The sequence below is a fragment of the Toxorhynchites rutilus genome, chromosome 2 (genome assembly GCF_029784135.1).
Source record: "Toxorhynchites rutilus septentrionalis strain SRP chromosome 2, ASM2978413v1, whole genome shotgun sequence".
Taxonomy (NCBI): Eukaryota; Metazoa; Arthropoda; class Insecta; order Diptera; family Culicidae; genus Toxorhynchites; species Toxorhynchites rutilus.
In genome coordinates this window covers 155,617,002-155,635,142 of record NC_073745.1, presented here as the reverse complement: position 1 = coordinate 155,635,142, position 18,141 = coordinate 155,617,002, and the positions used below count along the sequence as shown (strand labels likewise).

Below are 18,141 nucleotides of genomic sequence, written 5' to 3'. Positions count from 1 at the left end.
TTGAAATGAGTAAAAATCAACAATTTTTCAAACAATGCTGCAGATGCCGGACGTTATTCGTCGGTCATTACTGTAGGAATTAAATAATGATAAATTTAAAAAAAACAAAAGAATCATTTACATTTCGTTCCTTATCATGTTCTACGTGATATATGAATACACAGACATGACACAAGTCAAATTTGTTGATTTTGCAACTAGGGGTCGTTCAAATATTACGTAACGCATTTTTTTACTATTTCAGACACCCTCTTCCCTACATGACATTTAAAAATGGTCACTTTCATGAAAATGATATTATTTGGTTAGATTTATTTCTAAAAAAGTTTCCACAAGGCATCCCCCTTCCTCTCTGAATGCGTTACGTAATATTTGAATATTTGAATGATCCCAAAAACATCATTAGTGGCCGTTTTGAGTGACTATACTCTGGTAACTCTGACATGAAAGCATCTAAAATAGTATTCTTGATGTTATTGATGTTTACTATCGTGCCTAGGGTGGCCAACTATAATTTCCAAAAAATCAGGAAAAATGAGAATAAAAATCAAGAGAAATCAGGATAGCCATATTGGGTTGTTCGGAGAGCTCGTGCCAATTTTCGGGAAAACAAATGCATCATTTTTAAAGACAGACTTACATTTGTTCAAATTTATTCTTTCTCATTATTCCGTTATACAATCTTTCGTCATCTTTCACGCAGGTTGGAAATTCTATCCTCCCAAAACACGCTTGTTCTCTCGTATTTTCCATGCTAGCCATAGAGTTGAAGCTTTCCATTTTTTCCCGAAAATCTGCAGTATCACTTCATTGATTCGCTAAGAAATCAATATTTATTTTGAATCAATCGTCCATACTTTGAACATACAAATTCATCAATCCTATCGGCAGTGGATATCACAATAGTTTCGCCATCAACATTGATTTTACTTTGAGTCTGAAGATCAAATGTTAAAAAAATCATATAATTTTGACATTGATTTTAAAAATGTTTCTCTTGAGTGTTATTACACTCTGAAACGTATTACTTCATTAATAATTTTGCGGTCACTCGTATATTACACATCGTACAAGGTAATGGTATACCTCAAACAAAATATCGTTATTATTTCTTAAATTTGTCAAATATTCTGGTTCCATGAAACAATCTAATGTTTAGAAAATCCTCGGAATATTTGTGCACAGTGGAAATAATTATGATCATACATATTGATAAATAAGTTTGGTACTTTGTACCAGAAGAATTTAATTTAAGCGTCGTTATAAGCATTCTACACGAGCGGACCGGGGTGCTAGAATGCAGTTCTCACTTCGAATCAGGAATGGCATGGATTCCAGTATATATTAGGGCTGTCCACATACCACGTGGACAGAAAAAGTACGCTTTTAGAATCCCCCCTCCCCCTCCGTGGATAAGCGTGAACATTGACTATACCCCTCCCCTGATGACCACGTGGATATTCTTCCATATAAAGGGTGTGTCGTATCAAATTGCATCACGGAAAAAACGCTATAGAAATTTAATTTTTAGTAATTATATCTTCAGCTTGTGCTTATAATCAGATAAGAATGTATAGATCACGTTGGCCATGCTTCACTGTCATTTTTTCGTAAATTTGGAAAAATGTCAACGAACGAAAAAGAGCGTCGTGAATTAATCCTGCGCACTCATTTCGAGAATCCGGAGTTGTCACATCGGGACATCGGTAAGATGCTGGGAATCGTCCAATCCACGGTCAGCAGAGTACTAAAACGATACTTCGAGAACCTAACCATCGACCGGAAGGTGAAGAACGGCAAAAATGGATGCTCCGTCAGTGAAGAAGATCACAAGCGCGTAGTTAAGCAGTTTAGACGTGATCCGAGAAGTTCGGTCCGGGATGTCGCTAATAAGCTGAATTTGTCAAGTTCATTCGTCCAGTGGACCAAGCAGCGGGAGGGCCTGCGTACATACAAGGTTCAGAAGGCTCCTAACCGCGACGAAAGGCAAAACATGGTGGGGAAGACGCGAGCCCGGAAGCTGTACACCGAAATGCTGACAAAGCCGCATTGCCTGGTAATGGACGACGAAACCTACGTCAAAGCGGACTTTCGTCAGCTGCCGGGCCTGTTGTTCTTCTCCGCAGAGGACAAATTCAGCGTTCCGGAGGAGATTCGCAAGCAGAAGTTCCAAGTTTGCCAAAAAGTACATGGTGTGACAAGCGATCTGCTCTTGCGGAAAGCGGAGCGCCCCCTTCGTGATGACCGGCACGGTAAACGGGCAGGTTTACCTTAAGGAGTGCCTACAGAAGCGCTTACTACCACTATTGAAGCAGCACGAGGGCCCGACCATCTTCTGGCCGGATCTCGCTTCGTGCCACTATTCAAAGGAAGTGTTGGAGTGGTACGAAGCCAACGGGGTTACCTTCGTGCCAAAGGAAATGAACCCGCCCAACGCGCCGGAGCTTCGCCCAATAGAGAAATATTGGGCGATTATGAAGCAGGCCCTCCGGAAGAACCCAAAAGTTGTCAAATCGGAGGCGGACTTCAAGAGAAAATGGATTTCTGTTCAAAAAAAACTACAACCTGATGTTGTACAGAACCTTATGGACGGGGTAAAGAGGAAGGTGCGAGCATACGGGCTTGGGCTCGAAGTATGAATAAAAAGAAAATGCCAAAAATTGTTTAATAGTTTTTATTTTACTGTCTAAAATGTTCAAAAGGATCGGTCTACTGGGAGAATTTCTACAGCGTTTTTTTTTTCGTGATGCAATTTGATGTGACACACCCTTCATTGTAATTGCAAAAAAAGGAAATAATTGCATTGTGCCTATATTCAATTTTAAATTAGTCTTATGTTATATTTGGTGTTTTTATTGATGATGAAAAAAACAATTCAAGAAATAAACATGTTCTTTTTTGTGAACAAATGAATAGAAAAAAAAAAGTTTTTTTCGTCTCCACAAATCACATATTCAAAAAAATGAAGTAGGCAAAAGTTCGAAAGCTTCTTAACTGTACTTTATCCAGCTACAGTATCTCAATTTAACTGTTGTTGTCAGCGCAATACAAAACCTTTCCCGTCATCGTTTGGAGAATTTTCAGAGGACGCGTTCCATTCCATAAATCGACTAAGACTACGCCAGTGCTGAAAATATGGGTTATTAACAAATTCCCAGCGAACATTCTGAGGCAAAATTACACTAGACTATTCTCGTCTCAGGCAGTGCATCTTTCTTTCGATGCAACGCAAACTGCTTTACTTTCGGGACCTGCTACGTTAAAATCGTGCTATTCTGATTATAATCTTAATTAAAATAACCTATTTTGGGAAAAAATGAGTGGGTTATATCTATGATATAACCGCAAGGTTGACGTGGGACTACCTTAGCTTAGCAATCATTCGTTTGTATTGATTAAATTCTTGATTGAATGAAACAGTTTCCAAATTCAATTGAATTCCATATATTTGCTTTGTGAGAAAAAAGATTGAACAAATGCCATGTAAAGTCAATTCATGCATTGTGATAGATTGTTCTTCGTTACAAGTAAATTTAATGACAGACCTCTTACGTTTGGTATAGGACAAAACATATGTACGGAAGAATTATCAAACGTTTGATGAACCAGCCTAACCAGCCTCTCTTTAATAAAGACAAAAAAAAAATCAAACGATTATCTTATTTTACATTTCCCTCTGATGTTTACATCCCTCAAGTGTACGTACTTCTCGAACCACGAATTTGCTGGAAACTGTAAAGTTCATTCGCTTCTAGTGTCTGCATGATATTCCCAGGATCCTAAGTTTAGAAGATCGTTTTAGGACAGACATATTCCAGTCTGCACAAAAGCAAGCGAGGACAAAAGTACCCGCAGTTTGCATTTATTTGCAGAGCTGATTTCCCCAGAAACTTTGGTTTTGAAGTCTGTGTTAGGGAAACACATTTCAGTCGGAACAAAAATACCCCCGACTTGCATGAATTTGAAATGCCGATTTTCTCCCAGGCACCTTGGTTTAGAAGGAACACATTTCGGTGGGAACAAAAGCTCTCCCTACTTTCATGTATTTGCAATGCCGATTTCCCCAAGGCTGCTTGGTTTTGATGGCTGTGTTAGGGAAACAGTAAATCGGGCCAATCAAAACGAGGCAGTTAGGGCGTTTAGATAACGCCTAATATTTTACAGTTATTCAACTGTTTATCTAATCAAAAATAACATTTTGTTAGTTGCGATAGATACGTAGAAATATTCCCTATCAATTGATGCAAACATCTTTCCGATCCATTAAGAAATGTTCGAGTTATAAGCATTCGAAATCTTTCATTTTTTCCTGAATGTTTTGTGTTTAGGTTTTCATTTTACTCCCCATATATTCCGGTTAGACGTAGTCCCACGTCAAAAAAAGTAATGCAAATGGGCTTTATTAGTAGTAACGGTTGTTTTTTATTCTTTGATTCTTTCATTAACATTGCCCGAAAAGTTATTTGTATCGCGCTTCAGATTGTTCCAAATTCTATTTATGTAGTATTTCTTATACCACTTCCTACCAATATATTTGAGAGTTTGAAAATATGTGAAATCGTTGGCTTCAGGAAACGCTCTGTTAATTGAACGAAATGGTGGGTTAAAATTACAAAAATCAAAAATTCGTTCTTTTTCATCCCATTTGTTCGAATGCGTATGGTAATCTATTCAATGATTCGTGTAATAATCTCACTATGATAACTGCCCAAACTACTACTTCTTCAAAGCGCTTCAAAACGCTTGACATTCGAGAGAATCAATTCTAAAGGTTTTAACTTGGAGATTGTTTCCAAAACAACAATAAAAACTGAAATTAGAAACATTTCTTCGGTGACATCAAAGGACAGTACAACAGTAAAACTGCACAATCAAGCAAATATTTTTACAATTAAGCATGGAATAACATTCGAAGGAACTTATTTGACAATAAAATCATTCGCTTGCAGATTATCTCCGAGAAACGGGTGTCTATCGTTTTTGAGCTGGTATTATAAAATTTGGATAGTACTAGTTTCGCTAAGTCCTTCTCAATTTTTTTGGATAATGTTCCTAATAATATTCCGGTCATTTCATCATATTATCAACATCCCACATATGCTCTGCAGATACAAATGTATCAGCAGTTCGCTATGTCAAATTTACTCTCACGTAGACCTGGATTTGAAACACAGAGTTCAGTTTATGCTCAAATATGACGTAGCTTAGAAGTTGAAAACAAATATCCTTCACTACCAATGGAAGCTCGATCGCTCAATGTTTATGTGACTTCCATGCAGAATACATATTTCAGTGAAGAAGTTCGATGATATGGAAAAATATTCGACATTTTATGGATAAATATGGAGTACCCGAAATGGGCGGAAAATGCAGAAAAGATTTCGTTTATTTGAACAGATCTGATTGTATTAAAAAAAATCTGTTTAACGTGTCCACGTGGACATTATCGTATCCCCACCTCCCTCACCGTGGACAAGCGTGGACATTTTCGTACCCCCTATCCCCCTAAAGTTGTCCACGTGGTATGTGGACAGCCCCTTTATGGATGATTTTCATTCTGATAAAGTAAAAAGTAAAAAAAAAATCAGGAAAAATCAGGATCATTTCTGAAAAATCAGGCAAAATTGAGTGTTTGTCAGGATGTCAGGGAACGTGCAAAAAGTCTGGGAAATCCTGATAAATCAGGAAGATTGTCATATCTGATCGTGCCATAACCACCTATCTGCTGCATCTAAGCTTTTAGAGCTAGTCGTAAACAATGTTGTCTTCTTCGAAGTTAAGAGCTAGAACTCACCAGTACAACATTTTTTGACGTAGGACTACGTCTTTCATTTCTATACAGGGTAAAATCAAATTTTCGAAAACGAAAGCGTTACGTCGGAGGCCGAGATTTTGAGCGTTAATAGCTCTAATTTTGAGCGTTAATAGCTCCCAAACAACCGAACGAAAATGTATGACAAACACTTCATTCGAAAGATACAATGTCTACGCTTTATATACTTGTTACTTTTTCATCCAAAAACTTGTTTCAATAGCCGTGAAATTGCTTTCAAAACAGGCTGTTGAAATCACCAATCGCTGTATAAGCGAGCGCCCCTCGGAAATCCACTCAGTTATAATTGAACAGCGATTGGAGCATGTTGTCGCTGTTGTGGTGAAGCTCTTCGTTTATCATCAAAGCGTGGATGAATGGTGTCACCAAGAGCCTGTTTGTGCACCTTAGGCCAGAAGGAAATCCATCAGGAGGAAAGTGATTCCACAAACGGTTCCGCTTGAGACATCGGAGCAGCCACCACACACACATACAGGCGCGGAACTATTTTCGTTTATTTGCCATCCAGCATCGAGAAGATTCCAGAAAGATGTCATCGTTGCTGAAAAACAATCTACCACTTCCCCTGGGAATTGAAAAAAGCATTCAAGCGAAAGAGTTTATTTTAATGTTTTCTATCCATATAACACTGCGACCAAATACATTTTCGTGATTTTTCAATCAAGTGCAATTAACAGGTGGTTATCGAGTTAACATTAACCACTGGTGGAAAGAGGGTATCGTTATCGTCAAGTATAATTAGCAGGATATCTTCTGAAGATTATTCTTTCCCATCAGTAGGATATTTGCGTATCCAATATTGGATGCGCGCGCAACGAAAAATGTTTCGCATCGCGAAAATCATATAATTTTCAATCGATTATTGCTCAGCCGCTGAAAGTTTCAAACTCAGAGAGTTCACTCGCCTCTAGTTTGCCTTCCAAATTGCCATCGTAAACCACACCTTCTCTCAATTCAATCACGGACAAAAAGCATTCTTAAACGATATTCTGATGGTGAAACGCATTCATTTTTCACGAGGACATCGACTGGTAAGCTGGACTAGCTGGACGGCGAGAGATCGAGTGATTCATTACCTGACCTGACCTGACCTGACCTGAAACGCATTCAGTTTGTTTCGATCTGCGAGCGCAGAAAAGATCGATCCATCAGGAGGAAAAGAGAAGGCGATCAAGAGAGTATCAGCATCGAAAAACGGTTCCGCTTGAGACATCGGATCAGCTACCACACAAACACATACACGCGAGGAACTATTTTCGTTCGGTTGCCATCCAGCATCGAGAAGATTCCGAAAAGATGTTATCGTTGCTGAAAAATAATCTGCCAGTTTCCCTTGGAAATACATTCAAGCGAAAGAGTTTATTTTAAAGTTTTCTATCCATAAAACACTGTGACCAAATAAATTTGGTTTTGTGATATTTCAATCAAGTGCGATCAACGTAAGACCACGTCTTTCGGCAATTTATTAGAGGTGCAATGAATCTTAAGAAGGAATTCCCGCTCTACGAGCACTGGCAAACGATGTTTACTCAAGAATTTCTTAAACGAGAAATGGGTATTGTGAGAAAGGATGAGCGAACGCAAAAATTATGTAGACTGGTTTTTTTTGACGTAGGACTACGTATTTCATTTGTATACTGGGTGTAAGTTCAAAGTTTCGAAAACGAAAGCGTTACACCGGAGAACGAGATTTTGAGCGTTAATAGCTCCTAAACAACTGAACGAAGTTGTATGATCAACACTTCATTGGAAAGATAAAATGTCTACGCGTTCTAGACTTGTTACTCTTTGATCCAAAAACTTATTTCAATAGCCTTAAAAATGCTTTCAAAACAGGCTATTGAAATCACACCAATCGGTATATAAGCGAGTACCGCTCGCAAATCCACTCAGTTATGATTGCGCAATGATTGAGGTACGATCGCTGGAATGAATGGATGTTTCTATAACACAGACTTCAAAATCATGGATCCTGGGGAAATTGGCATTGCAAATTAGATGCAAGCTGCGGGTACTTTTGTACTCGTTTGTATTTTTGCAAACCGGAATGTGTTTTCCCAATACAGCGAACCGATCTCTCGATGGGAAAACTTTGCGAGAGATGACCGTTTATCAGCAACCGAGAGGTAGAACCTTCGGCAATACGCTGAAGCAAACCGACGAAGCTCTGATTTATGCCGAGGGATCGCATCGTACGGTGGAGAAATGTATGCGAGACCCGATCGAACGCGTGGTCTAGATCAAACGAGATGAGCTTCCCTCTTCTCTTTTTCGTGATCAATTCTGCTATCCTGTCTTTTATTGCGAGAGTAGCTTGGTAAATATTACGGCCGGGATTGTTGCACTTTTGCGCTTCGCCCGGAAGTCCCGGAAGTCGATGAGTTTGAAGCACATGTTCTAATCGAGCTTTGAAGATGCTACTGAGTACTTTGAAATCGACGTTCAGCAGTGTGATCGGTCGGAAAGCTCGCTGTTTGCTGTTTTTTCTGACTAGCACGATGATGCCGTTTGTAAACTCAACGGGGAAATGTGTGGTTAGCGTTCCATTCATCACCAAATTCAGCTCTCGATAGATGACGTCAAAAGCTCTCTTATAAAATTCAATTGGTAGACTATCTACCCCAGGGGATTTTCTCATTGCTGACGTTTTAGTCGATTTGTAGATCTCATCTATATTTATCTCTGCCATTAAAGCGGAGTTCATTTCGTCGTCCGAGGGTATGACTCTGTCACGCTCAAACGTTTCTTCTGTTTCATTCCTACCCACATGACCTGCGTAGAATCCTCTGAAATATTCGTACACGTATTGTTCAATTGCTTCGGATCCTCGTACCAATTCGCCTCTCTCATTTCGCATACTCGTTATCATCGTTTTCTTTTTTCTCCCAGCTGGAATGTGGAAATGTTTTCTCCGGCTACCAATGTGTCGGTAATGCGCGCGAAGTTCTGAAAAAACATCCGCTGATGCGTGAGCATTTGCGCTTTCACCCGATTTATGGTCTTTAACATAATCGGATAGGGGGTCTCCGTAGCCACATTGGTTGCGCGTTCGCTTAGTAAGTGATCGATCATGAGTTCAAAACTCAGGGCCCTCATTGACCATCTTTGTGTTTTTACAGAATAGCTACGTCCACGCAACAATCATCAGCGATGGAGATCGATCCACGGTCGAAATAAGATCGATTCATCCATACAACTGCTCTGCTCTGCAAGACACATCGGGCTGCTGTTCTATAAATAACTCAACAATGATCAATCAACTGTCTCCGCTGTCCGGTGGTCCAACTGGATAATGGAAGAACAGACAGAATACTCTTACGCCTAAATGGCTACTGTGTGAATGTACCATATGTAATGGTATAGAATAAATACTGGCGAATGGCAACTGTGTAATGTGCTAATTATAGATATGAAAACCATGTGACATGTACACGATTGAAATTCGGCTCTGTTACAGCTAAAATGCTAATGAGCCTTAAATAAATAAATGGGATAAAAAAAAACATAGTCGGATTTTAATAGTAGTTGTCTCATGCTATTCTAAGCTTGGTATACAGCTGTTGATGTTGGACTTCAAACTCGCTGAATAATTCCCGTGATTTCCATCGGAAAAATGCAAGAATTTTCGGCTTCGCACAAGATAACCACCATGTTATCCAGCTACTGAAATTTCTTCGTTGACGATTCCAGAATTGCCACCTTATTCTAAACTCCTCCATGTTTTCTCGTATTAGCAGATGAGGGCGCAAGCACCAGAAGCTCCGATCTTGCACTTGGTGAGGGAGACAGATTCGCGCTGTCAGTGCTTTATGGTCGGTAAACGAGCATACATGAGTAGCAGCACTTCTTAGTTGTTCACTAAGTCCATGACTCACAAACATGCGATCCAACCTGGATGCTGCGTTGAACGTGACATACGTTGGTGCGGAGGTTGAGGGGTATATGGGGTACCCCATGCAGCTGTAAAAGCCGCACCGTCGCTTGTAGAGCGAGACTATTGTTGTAATGCGTGGCGTCGTTTGCACACACTTTAAATCCCCGGCGAGTACCAGATGCCCCGTGTTGTGTCGGAGATAGTATGCGATCGCTCTCTCTCGGCACGCAATTCTGTCCCCGATTGTGCGTAAATATTACACAACGTCGTGTCTTGCACTTTCAGTGCGATGAGGCGACCATCTAGGCTCTTTCCAACGTGCGAAAATTGAGTGTTGTTTTAGCGCTATCGTCGTTCCCCTTCTCGCGTGGTCAACGTTACGTAGGATGTTATAACCTGGGAGAATCAGATTCTCGTTCTCTACCTCTTGCAGGAAGACTAGTGTTTCGTTTATTGACATGCTGCCCGATGGCATAGTCGCACATGTTGATGCGTGTCCTGCTGGTAAATCAGATTCCGAATCCACTCCCATGAAGCTCGGAGGAGGCATTAGCAGCTGCTGATTTGGTTTCGGTGTTGGCTTAGAACCAGCTGATTTTGATACTTTCGTCGGCATCTTCGGTTTGTTTTTTGTTCGTATTTCTGAGGCAGGGAATGCTCTCAGCTCTCACTTTTGGAAAATTTCTTCTTTCTATTCGACTTGACTGGTTTGATGGCCTTGAAAAGCGCCAGTGGATTCATTTTTGTTCTTACGATATCGAATTTTTTGTGGGCTGGATCGATTAAACGAAAGCGATGGGTTTAGGTTGTCCAATTGATGAAAACTCGATGGTCGAGCTGAAGATATTCGTGGAACAATGGCCTTGGATTCCACGCAGACTGCACTTTTTATCCTCCAATAGTTTGCTCGACTCCTTGATCAGTACGGAGAGATATCCATACGCGCACAATGCATCGATTCAGTTGGGTCGGTGGCTAGCTCGAACCACAAAACTATAGATCGATTAAATGTCTGCAGCCGGCGGAGGCTCTTAGGCCACGGTGACATTGCTTGCAGCTTCTTATCAAAATGTGGCTGCACGAAACGTATTTCATTTGACAGTAGAATCAGTGGCAGTAGAACAAGGGGAGTGGCTTACACTATAATCCATTGCTTGCATCAACATTATATTCCGCTGTTACTCTGGTTTCTCCTTTTGGTCGGACCCATTTGAGGATCACAATTTGGACCAATCAAAACGAGGCGCATAGTTCGTTTGGACAATGCTTGTCATTTCACAATTATTCAACTGTTCATCTCAATAAAAATAACATGTTATTCATTGTGATAGATGCGTAAAAATATTTCTTAACAATTGATGTAAACATCGTTGCGATCTATTATGAAATGCTCGGGTTATAAGTGTTCGAAATCTTTAATTTTTTCCTACATGTTCAGTGCCTAGATTTTCATTTTACCCCCTAGACGTAGTCCTACGTCATAACCTAATGTTATACTCAAGCAGACGTCAGACATGACCATATTCCTAAAGTGTATCATAATTTGAAAAGAAAAATATTAAATTGTCATGAACAGTAAATATAATACTTTTTTACATCCATAATATGATGAATTACTACGGAAACAGATTAAACACAAATCGTAACTGCAATATAATCTAATTAACAAATTTTCTTTTATTTCGTGTATCGCCCAATGTCTTCAATTATTTCCTCTAAATACTCGTCCTTGTTCGTTTGGTATTTTGTCACGGAAAAAGTAAGAATGTTAGTCGATGATGAAAATTCCCAAGCAAGGTCATAGTTTCATGTTTACTTTTCCACTCCACCAATGGCACCCACATGAGTTCAGCAGATTTTATCACCAAACCTGTGTGAACGTTATACTTCAGTAGTATTCGATTGGCTAGCAATAGCGGAAAAGCACGAATGAATGAAGAGTATTCATATAAGCATGAATGCCTTTATTAATAGCATATAGGATAATGGCCCTACATATTTATACGCATTATGCAATGATGATCCAATCACTCTGTACATATAGAGCAGCACAGAAAAAAACACGAAGTGGTGCCCACAATCAATAAGCTGAACGAAATGAGAATCGATTATTCACGAACTACAAACGATTTGTAATACAGGAATCATGGATAAGGATCGGTTTAGTATAGAAATGTTAAACGATAAAAAGGAATTGCAGACTGTTCGTTAGGGGGTGTACTCTAGTGAATAGTTTTCCTTGCTCATTGAGTGAAAATGTCACGTCATTTTGCATGGTTAACATCGGCAAACTGACGTTGCCGATTCTATTGAAACTTCCGTCTTCCGTATTTCACTCTTCATTAATGTGCGAGTCATGTTCTATATGTTCTATATTGTAGATTCGGTGAAGTTTCTGGTGATTCAGAATATGAGTAGCATTTCATTCGTTTTCCTCAAACTATCTCATCGTTCAATGAAATTTCGTTTGTTTGCACTTTTCGCGGAATATTTTGCTGTTTTGTAGCGAGTATTTACCATGTTTCTATGTAAGTAACTGAAACATATAAATTGTGGGAAACGCTCAACATAATTCATGGATCGAACCCAAAGCTGGTTATAGAATCTCAGTTCATTCGCCTTCCAGGAAAAGTAGCATTTCCCTGTTCGAATGGCTCATTACCATATTTATATCGATATCCCTAACCGCCCACTCAACCTTCATCAGTGTAGCTCATTATCATTATTAATCGATAAGGGGTTGGCTAAAAATGCGGAGCAGAAAGCCTATTGATGACCGAAGGCATTGTAATGAATACATCAATTAACTGAGCCCGGCAGTAACAGGGTGCGATTAGCAGAAATACCTTTGGGAGCTGTACTCGATAACAGGAAAATGCCATCAGTGTAAATACACTACCCGTTCAATTTTGGCAACACGCCGAAAACATGTTGCTCAGGTTGCCCAAGCCGTGGCAGCATTAAAAACTGCCCACTTTTATCTCCCGGTGGGATGACCCGTAGCTTCCTGAGTTGACATTTGGGTGAAAGCAAATGGCACGGTTCAGTTTGGCTCTGTGCATAACATAAATCTAATGGTTGATGTATATATTTGATAGCTTTATAAATCTAATTTTCCAACGAACTTTAGAATCGATGCTTGTATATCGTATATTTGTTTTATCTAGCCGATTCGAAATTAAACCGATGATTGACTGAATCGTAATTATTCCGGTTCACATCCTCTCACAAATTTAATAACAATAATTTTGGTCATTTACCCGAAAGATAAATACCTTTTTCTATAAAATTTTCAGGCAATGGGCTCAAGCACTACGCTTATGAAAGAAACGAATCTCCTGAATGGTCGGCCCATCTATGATGTCAGAAGCAATTTTATGATCAGCGCGAATAGCACCCGCACGATTGGCGTTCTTAGTGTAATGACACAATATCACCATCATCATTATCATCACCATCAAAAGATAAATCGAATAAGCTAATATGCAAGAAAGCAATAAATTTTGTTTGATCTGCTCGAGAGCCTCGTAAACGGGGGAGAATTTGTTCGGTACGAGCAACACGATGATTTATGATGCTCAATTAAGTGTCGATGAGAAGGCAACATATGCTGGCGCGATGTGGGTTCTGTTTGTCTCGTCTTTTTTTGTGCCACTTTTAGTCTACTGGTTAACCGCAGTGGGAGTATAAACAACCCGTACGAATACCTATTGATTAAATGTATACGCGTGTTACGTTTCATGGTATGGTATTTCAAAATGACAATACGTGAAATATACGTAACCAAGTTACTCGGCGGTTGACCGTGTCCCGTGTGTTGTTAATCAATGATTACCCGGTTAATCTGTGTACAATACGGCGTTATATCGATGTGTGGCAGTTGAGAAAATGAATAACACCTTTCTCTCTTATACATTACTATATTCCTCAATCACACATATTGGAAATAATAAACTGGTTAACTTTTAATGAATCTTCGTTGCAGGTCACATTAATGCCGACATAAATAAATATATGTTTCTATTTTAATCAATAGTTCCTCGGAGTCGTACGCTCTCATTTTCAAAGTGGAATTATTCACTAATTAATTAATTTCCCAGTAGACGGGATGCTCTATTCTGTCGAATGATTACCAACTCAAAGTTCCATAACTGCTAGGAGAAAGTGTGCACGATGGTAGACTGATAATGTGTCTGCCATCTATCGAACGCGATACAACTTAATGAAGTACCACGCTGTGATCATTTATAATAGTTAATTACTTTTTTCTTTTGTTTTTCCTGTTATTGCGACCTATAAACGCACCAGTTTATTTGAAATGTGGCGATGAAATGTTCTCTTCCAGTTTGGTTCAAGATATTTGAAATAATTTCATATAATTACCGTTGAAAAAGCAGCAGATACCAAACCACTGAATTTTTCCGTTTAAGGACACGAATTTACGATACCTGAAAATAGAAAAAAAAGTGTGAATGAAGTATTTTTTCATAAAATAGCTGTTGTTTCATTATGAAGTGATTCTGTCTGTCAAAACCACCTAATATATATATATATATATATATATATATATATATATATATATATATATATATATATATACATATATATATATATATATATATATATATATATATATATATATATATATATTTTCTTTTGTTTTTTCCTGTTATTGCGACCTATAAACGCACCAGTTTATTTGAAATGTGGCGATGAAATGTTCTCTTCCAGTTCCAGTTCCAGAAGAGAGAACATTTCATCGCCACATTTCAAATAAACTGGTGCGTTTATAGGTGCCGGGGAAGGTTTTCGTGATAGTTTGAGACCTCTCCCCCCTCTCTGAGGCAATGCACAAATTTCTGCATTGCCCGGGAATCAATCAAGCAAATGAAACCAAATTAGGCATGTGGAGGTTTAAGGATGCAATCAATGTTTCTTTGGTGGTTAGACACTCCTCCCCTCTCTTTAAGGGGGGGCTGCCATACAAATGAAACACAAATTTCTGCATTACTCAAGCACAATTTGGGATGTGAGAGTTTTTTGGTATAAGAAATGTTTCTATGATGGTCTGACACCCCTCCCTCCTAGGGAATGGAGAGACCCCTCCATAAAAATGTTACACATATTTCAACCAAAAATATTCCAATCAAACATGACAATTGAAAATTTTCGGAAAAGTCTGAAGGAAAAAGGGAAAATTCAGAAAAATGAAATTCCCATATGTTCTACAATTACATAGTGTCATACGTTGTTAGTCCATTTGATGTTTGCGCTCACGAAATATCTTTATCTCCTTCTATCTATAAAGACAGCCCTAAATCGGACAATTTCTCTCTCGAGTTGCGCTCTTATCAACGCATTCGGCGATCCATTTTTATTTATATAGATATAAGACGACATAGGAGTGCGTTTTATCATATTAAAATCCATTTCCATTTTCGAACGAAGATCAAAGAAAAAAAGATCAAACATCAAATGGACTAAAAACGCTTGTCAATATGTAATTGTAGAACATATGCGAATTGAATTTTCCGAATTTTCCCATTTTCCTTCAGAGTTTGGTTGAAATATGTGTAATTTTTTTACGGGACACCCTCTGCATTCCAAAGGAGGAAGGAGTGTCATACCATCATAGAAAAATTTTTCGTACATAAAAACCCCCACATCCCAAATTTGGTTCCATTTGCTTTATCAGTTCTCGAGTTATGCAGAAGTTTGTGTTTCATTTGTATGGCAGTCCCCTTGCCCTTAGAGAGGGGGTAGGTTTGTCGAATCACCATAGAAACAATTATTACTGCCTAAAACCTCCATATGCAAGTTGAACCCAAATTGCCTGATTAGCTCTCGAATTATGCAAACCACCCCCCCCCCCTATCTCTGAAACCTCCACATGCACAATTTTGGTTCCGTTTGTTTGATTGATTCTCGAATAATGCGACCCCCCTCCCTCCTAGGGCGGGGGAAGGAGTATCAAACCACCATATATACATTTATTGCCTCCTAAAACCTCCATATTCCATATTTGGCTCCTTTTGCTTGATTATTTCTTGAGTTATGTAGCCGTCCCTTAGAGAGGGGGGAGGAGTGTAGAACCACCATAGAAACGTTTATCGATCTCTAAAGCCTCTCTATGCCAAGTTTGATTCCATTAGCTTGATTAGCTCTCGATTTATTCAAACCCAACATCCCCCCCCCAGTAGAGAAAGGGAGGAGTGTCAAACCACCTTAGAAACATTTATTGCCTCCTAAAACCTCCACATGCCAAATTATGTTATGTTGGCTTGATTAGTTCTCGAATTATGCAGACATTCATGCTTTATTTGTATGGTAGCCCCCCCTTAGAGAGGGGGAGGAGTGTATATTTACCATAGAAACGTTTCTTGTCCCCTAAAACCTTCATATGCTAGATTTAGCTCTATTTGCTTGATTAGTTTTCGAGTAATGCAGAAATTTGTGTTTCATTTGTATGGCAGCCCACCCTAAGAGAGGGGGAGGAGTATCTGACAACCATACAATCATTTATTGCACCCTATAACCTCCACATGCCTTATTTGTTTTCGTTTGCTTGATTGATTCTCGAGTAATGCAGAAACTTGTGATTCATTTGTATGGCAGCCCCATTCGATAATCAACATTTTACAGGAAGTCTCATTCGAAAATTCGAGATGACTATTTTCATTAGCACTCTAGCTTCTACATATTTGCATACATTATATGAAATATGCCTACAATCAAGACGACACTATTAACATATTGAGTCCCGAATTGTTCTTGCTGCGCTTTCCATTCAGCCCGCATCAAGTACGTTTGCACAATATCAGTGTCGGTCCCAACTCTTACAGATATTTATTGTATGAATGAAAAAAAGTCACAGGAGGGTTGTGTCCGAGACCTCATAGTTGACGTAGGATTCTGTTAGACTGTCTGTTGCAAGCTGATTACACAATTATCACAATTATGGAAACAATTATCCATTTTTCTCACCACAAAAAAAAAATCGAGGGGTTGTATCCGAGACACGACCGCTTAGGACGTATGACTACGCTTTTTATTTAAATTGATTGGTTTATCATTTCGGATATTATTTGCGAATACGTCGAAATTTCAAAAATAACTCTTGATTAAAAAGTTCCGGGGACCCTCAAAAGGTTTAATGGCTGGCGTGGTTTCATAGAATCATTTCCACCAACGATTCTTTCTTGCCTTTGTGAGATTAATATACTAATTGGTCATATGTCGCAATTTGTTTCTTTATATCAATGCACTCATTGCATTGAGTATTTAACGAGATACATCTTCCGTGCATCGCCATTCAACAAGCATCAAATACGCGTCTAACAGATGCACACAGTTGCAGCGATAAAAATGAAACATCGCGAGAATGACCGTTTATGAAAAATCGTTTCTCAACTCTTGGCCAAAACGGCCAGCAAAGCTAGGAGCTCGTTGCATCAGAACAGAGACGATGCGCACGAGAGCAAATACGAATTGCAACTAAAGGTGTCGAAGGTGTGCTATTCACATGTACAGGAAATGAACAAATTCTAAGTTTCGCGCAACGAAAGCACTTCGAGTGAAATATTCGCTAGCGTTCACAGCTCGAGGGGAAACATGAAACACAAAATGAGCAGAATAAGCGACCTTTGTTGTTTCGAGCACAGAAAGATTCTGAGAATTTTCCTCATAGCAGAGCATTTCCTATAGCATATCAAATAAATCTTAGAAAATTTCCGATTCGATTTGTATGCAAATTGTTAAAATCCGTTCGCAGCAATAATAATTATTAACGTTAACTTTATTTCATGAAAACGTGACCTGTTTTCTGATTTGGCCCCCTCATGTAAGATGTAGTCCTACGTCAAAAACATGTTACTTTGTTATAGAGAAAACATATTTGAAATGGACAACGTAATTTTCTTCTATAATTTTTTACATTCTGAGAATGTTTATTCAACCCTTTTCCATTTTCGCTTCAAACCCAGCGGAACACGATGCTATATGCCCCAATGCAAATTTCAATTGGACTAACAGCACCTAATACGATATGTAGAGCATATGGGAAAACATTTCGAATATTCCTTTACTTTTCCACGCCGCATGAACTTTCCTTGGGTGAAGATGAACACAACAAAACAGACAGCTTCAATCGGACGATCCGTTCTCGAGCAGGAGCACATATTGGTTTTTATTTATAAAAATTTGAATAAATCGTTTCATATTTCAAGTAATTTTAACACAATCGTTACCATATACAATTTTACACTTACACTTGTGCTAAAAGTTTTACAATGCATGATCGGTCATTGATTTGAAAATTCACGAAGCAACCAAAATTGCAGTTCCAAGTTTAAATATGATTTGCTAGAATTAATCGTATCACTCACCTTACTTGGAATACAAAAATACCTTCCACTTGCATATACAGGGCGAACTA

The 18,141-nt window shown here is 38.9% G+C and overlaps 1 protein-coding gene across 10 annotated transcripts in view; it reads right to left on the bottom strand.

The window, feature by feature from the left end:
* Positions 1-18,141, bottom strand: part of LOC129770377 (small conductance calcium-activated potassium channel protein) — a 691,836-nt gene that overhangs the window by 557,456 nt on the left and 116,239 nt on the right. Inside the window, exon 2 of one of the 10 annotated variants that reach the window (XM_055773172.1) lies at positions 14,091-14,155. The exons of the other annotated variants lie outside the window; for them this stretch is intronic. The gene's annotated coding sequence lies outside the window, so the exon portion shown is untranslated. The remainder of the gene's footprint in view (positions 1-14,090; positions 14,156-18,141) is intronic. 10 annotated transcript variants of the gene reach the window in all.